The following is a 6,281-nucleotide window of genomic DNA, read 5'->3' on the forward strand; positions in this document are numbered from 1 at the left end:
TACTTCCTTGTTTCACAATCAACAATAACATGTGTGCAGTAGTCGCAAATAAATATGTAGCTAACAATCAATCAGTCAGTCAGTCAGATGATATCTCAAAAATTTTGCTTACCTTCAAATGTACACATGTACTTGCCCCTTGTTCAAATCCAACAAAACAATATCCACATTCGTGTTTACTCAAAGCTTGCATGTGTACAAGCAATGTCCACACGCAAGTCAACATGTTTGGCGAGTGAGTCCACTGAAAGACCCCTCTCGAGTTCCACGTTTTACCTGTGAGTTAATCGCGCAACCTGGAAACTATTTTGGGTCCAATAGTGTACATGTGTGTCTGTGTCTGAGTGAGTGAATGAGTGAAATGTGTGTATATACATGTATGTGTGTGTGAGTGTGTCACACTGTGTTTTTCAATGTCCTCTTACCTGCTGCAACAGACATGTTCGTCTCTCTACAAGGGGGTACTTGTTTGTATACAAATAATGAGTTGAGAAAAACAGGATCTAAGTTCTTCAATTCTCCAAAATTTCAAACCTGGCCAGACAAATAAAAGATGAAAGTTAATAATTTCTGAATGTTCTAAATTATACATACATGTAAAATGATATACACCAGGTGTAAACTGAAATGCCTTCCATGAGGATTTTTGTTCCTAGGTATATCCTACTATATCATTACCACTTTATTATCTCCGATGAATATACCACATTATATAAAAATTTAAAACTTGCAATCTTTAGAAACTATCTAATAGCCAAACATAAACTGCAGGTTAGAATTTCGTTTATTTTTTGCATTCGAGATGCCATTTTCAGTGCAAAATATGGCAGGGGAGCATACAGCATGTACTATACTAGCGGATGTGACACTTAGTAAGAAAGAATGCCAGCTACATGTAGCTTTCCCATACTGAGAATACATGTACAATGTACATGTGGCAACCAGATTTAAACTGAATGCCTTCCATAAGGGTAGTCTTATATTGTACAATTTCATGATTTATGCAAGAAATTTAGCTCTACATCTGTGATTCTTTCAAGTCCCAGTGAAAGTTAGTTGTCAAAAATGTTGTTCAAATGCCAGGAAAGCTTGCCATCCTCAACTGCACTCGGCTTTCGTGATCCCCTACATACATATGTACACGGAATATGTACACCTGTTTCCACGGCAAATAATAATAAATGAAATTGAAATCCGCCTAACATTGGTATTACGCATCAGAAAGTTTACAACATACTTCATGGTACGCATCGTAACAGTTGAACAACTTTAATACAGTGAAGTGATAAGGTATTATTGCCCTACTTCATCCCTGGGTAAAGTGTATACATTCTTGTTTCGATCGAGATTGACAGACACACCATCTGCTCCAAATCGTATACATGCGTGAAAGGTGTGAAGTGAGCAGACAATTGTGACTGTATATTTCTGCAATAAAGCTTACAGATGATGTGTATTTTCAGTGGTCACCTCCTTGCTTTGATGTAATAATCTTCAGATTCAACGAAAAATATCAACACAAACTCTTGAAACCCCTGAAAACATAGTCTTTCTCAGTTTAGAACTACAGCGTGTATATCCGTACCTTAGCTTCCTGGTTTACCTTACATTGACGTTGGTGGCGCACTTTCAAAACAAAGCGCATGTGCGACCAGACGATCAATCGATTAATTACGCAAATTGCTCATTAATACTCATGGGATTTTTACCAAAACCTAATCAGGTCTTGCCATTACCATAGGGAGCTTGTCTTCCAACAGTGAATAATCTGGTTTGAATGTTTGTTCACTTATCTATGAATCCCTGATGTTATCTTTGCAATATACATTATCATATGGCTGTTCCTATGGGCTTGGTCTTGTTGCTAGGTATATTTGCATACATTTTTTGAAAGTTTGTTCATTTGTCTATTAATCCCTGTTATCTTTGCAATATACATGTATATGCTCATTTGGCTGTTGCTATGGGCATGGTCTTGTTGCTAGGCACATTCGCATACATTTTTTGAATGTTTATTCATTTGTCTATTAATCTCTGTTGTTATCTTTGCAACATACATGATCATTTGGCTGTTGAACATTGTGCAAAACAGTACTTCGAGTCTTTACATTTTTTTGCAAATGACTCGAACAGTTTCTATTGAAAAAGGTCAAAGGTACAAAAAAAAATGTAAGTTCATGTAAGTGTAGTCTATGACCAGAAATGAAGACCGTCAAGCAGTCAGAATCAAAATCACAGCAGTTTCAGATGAGTTACATTGTACGCTCTGTTGAAGTTGCTCGTTCCTAGCAACCTTTATTTATAATTATATTATAGCATTACCAATTCCAGTGAATTTTGTGACATCATCGCTGTACATTATTAGTGATAATGTACTCCGTTATTGGGCATCGCGGCCCCGGAATGAGCAGAACAAATTTGTGTTCACAGCAGTTCATTGAAGTGTATATGTGTGTGTGTGTGTACGTACGTGTGTCGCTATGATTAGTATTCAGCTTCCGGGCCGAACATGGCAGGTGATGTTCAGCGCTGTGTATATTATGCGTTGTTTTGCGATTCTCGGTCTACAAATTCACTGGAATTGGCAAAACTATAAAATAATAACAATAATGTACGCCCTCCCAGTCCATAATGAACTCAAGCATACTTTGCACTCCATTATGTCGTTCAAAGTTTGCTTTCGTCCATTATGGGCTGGGAGAGCGTACATTATTGTTTAAATATATACATTGTGTAATAAGTGATTTTTACAAGGATTTTGACACCAGAATTCAAATATCATGATGTTATACAATGTAGGTCTTTTCCCTCGGGTAAATCAGAATGTGAATTATCGAATCGTCCATTGATATACTGTTGTACATGTGCTACATTTTGCTGAAAGTTCATTTCAAAAATGGATACTACTACTGTAGGCTAGGGATTAAAATAAACTACACATGTACACTTCGACTCTACTACCCTTGCTTGTAGCCCGTTAGTTGTTTTTTTAACTTCGTTGCTTGATCGGTCATGCATCTTCGATCATATGTCGATATGGTCATCCTTGTTCTCGGAGTCATAAAAGTCAGTTACCAAAAAAATTTCATTTCATTCACAGTCATCAAAGTCTAACATTTCACTGTCGAAATCCACGTCAACAAACATGTTTGGGAACAACCTAATACAACTACATACATTGTAGTACATGTACATTTGTACAAGTACACATTATGCATATATACTATACATGTACAAATGTAGTACATACATGTACATGTACACAGGAACACATTTTCCGTCTGACAGACTGTCAACATCCGGTTGGGACGTATCTCTGGCCATAGCTGAGTGTACAGTTTGCTGTGATTTTGAAATCTTTTTTGTTTTATGCCCATTTTTTCGTTCTGATGTTTAACAGGAAGCAAACGCTACAAATTCCTGTAACGTTAACCCAAATAGACGAGATAATGCTGAAAACATGAACGATACAAATGTACATGTATGTCAGTGTACTGCCCGCTGCATGCCATGCGTTGCTACATTAGCCAGACGGAAATTGAGGTGCTGCATTTGCCGATTTTGATGGAAATTGGGGTACCTCTGAACACTTCTTGGGTCTTGAAGGCTTCGTAAGTAATGTTGGCATTAGGAAATGTCTGAATTTTTGGCAGGCAAGGCGTAATTTAGCAGAATAATCCACCCAACCACAGTCCCTCTATCACCCACCTTTGCGATTCTGATCTGAATTGCTTCCATCTATTTACATTTACATTTAATGCAGAATTGTAGCTTTGCTTCCAGTTAAACATCGGAACGAAAAAAGTACAAACACAGAAGAAAAAGTCTTCAAAATCACATCAAACGATACAATTATTGCAGTTACTGAAGCCCAAATATAGTGTTACTTTACGTGATAAAATGTAACATTGCAACTTCACACATATACAACATGTAATTAGGATTAAAAGATTATCGCTACAGCAAATAATTGACATCTTCACACCAAGGGAAAAGCCGCATTTCTAGTCTGTATTTTTATTGGTCTGAGCAAGGGCATGAGGCAACAATTCTGGTGTCTATAACAATATTGAATAACGTGAATATAGACAACATCAACAAGTTTCGTCAAGTTCTTGTTTATCATTATTTCAGTATCCCAAATCGCTAATTAATATCTAATTATAATACACAGAGAAACACATATATTTAACTCAATCGAATTGCACTGGAATACAAATAGAATGTACGGGACGCCGGACGCTGCTGAGTGTACCGATTGAATAGCGCCCCCAACGGCCGTATAATTTACTTCTCTGTCTTGTCGCGCGATCGCGAGATCGAATGATTCGAATCTTGGAATTTGAAAATTCAACCTCCACGCGCTCAACATTTGTTCAATTTGCTCAATTTGCTCATTTGCTAAAAAAGGAAGGGTAGGACACTCTTGTGTTCTTTTCTGTATTACAAGTTTAAGCAGCGGATGCGTTCGGAGCTCGAACATGGCAAACAGTGCGTCAGCTGTCGCGAGAGAACTAAGCATCGATTTTGCACCATGATCATGTTCCATTAAAGCATTACAGACTAAATCTATCCTTATACTTTCTTTTCCTTTATTCTATTTTAGAGTCTTCCATATTTATATAAACTTTTTCTGCGATTATTAAAAATGTTTCCAGAAAGTGTACAAATACATACGTACAAATCATTTCTGGCCTCATACCCAAAATAACAAATATGTGTGTATAATGAGTTTATTAAAATATACTTTAAATAAAGAAATAAGTATGTAAATGAGACCCATAGCTAACTTGGGCCTTTGTCACCTGTATCACATCATTATCATTTTCGGGTTTCACCAGAATTGTTGCCTCATGCCCCTGGTCTGAGATGTAACTAAATTGTTCAAATTGTTGCACAATCAATTTCAAATCATGAATACAAAGCCAGTATGTAGTGAGAAAAAAAAAATAGCTCTTTTATTGGCACAATAAATGTATTTTTGCCATGCACAACAAAATCCTTTACATTTTTCAATTTGACATTTTTAGAAAGGGGTACAAAACAGATTTCATTATAAAAGACCCTCCCTCACCCCCATCCCACACTAAAAGAATTTACTTTTTATCCTACATTGAACTATTGATCTCAACCCCAAATCAATGTAGGCCTTCTAATGCTGATGATCATAGTTATCATACCTTATATGTACAGGAACTAGACTAACTATATACATGGACATTGAAATTTGAATATCCAATATCTAGACACAGGCTAGGTCAGGCACTCCCCTTATATGAGTATACGTATATGTGCCGCCCTTTGGGGTGCATTTTCTAGCCCTTTTGGTCTAAAATGGTGCGTGTTTTTTCCAGTTGAAGAGTCTAAAATGGGGTCAACTTTCCATTATGTTTTATTTTGCTTGGTCTAAAATGTGGTCCACTGTCCTTATCAAATCGTAATTGCTATTAATGTTGCCTCCTAAGGAAGTAGTATTTAGGATTAAACTTTCATCTTTTAGAAACCTGTAATGGTCTAAAATGGGGTCTTGATTTTTGGTCAAAGTGGGTCTAAATGGGGCCTGGGGTTTCCAGCACTGGCCACACACCCCTACCATAGTTGGCCACTGGTACCGCCCCCGGGTGCGGAGGATGCTATCTGCGATATCATTGTGAGACAGCCGGTCACGAAATGAACTACTACCCTGCACGAGCTTAGGTGCTTTCCCTAGTTATGATATTAAATGTATGGACATTTAAATACAGGAGCATGGCTAATTATTTTGTTTAGTTGTTCAAACCAAGGTGGACCCCCCCCCCCCCCGTAAAAACTGTATCGCTCCCTTTATTGGGGCGAATTGAAATTGGCTACTATACATGCGTGTCTACAAGTGCATCTTAGACTCCGTAACGTATGCATCCTGAGAGTCGAGGTTAAGGCAAGCCAAACTATCCGACTAGCCTATACATTACAGGTGATTTTGTTGAACTTGTTGGGAATTCCACACATGCCAATGAGTTTTTTCACTGTAAACATTACCCAATGTACACTACACGTACATGTACGGTACACACCCATTTGACTTGCATTATAGAGAGGTAGATAAAACTTACCAGATAAATGACAATACTCCACGGCAAGCAACTTATATAAGTCCTTTTCAACAACAAACAAAATTAAATGATTAAAGGATCTATTTGGGAAGTGACTTAAACGTAAAAAAACTCCACTTATCGTACGCGGTCAGCGGAAGCTCAAATTTGCAAATGGCAGCCGCCAGGGAACTTCCGGTCAGTATAGTA

Source organism: Glandiceps talaboti, chromosome 6 (assembly GCF_964340395.1).
Source record: "Glandiceps talaboti chromosome 6, keGlaTala1.1, whole genome shotgun sequence".
NCBI classification, from domain to species: domain Eukaryota; kingdom Metazoa; phylum Hemichordata; class Enteropneusta; family Spengelidae; genus Glandiceps; species Glandiceps talaboti.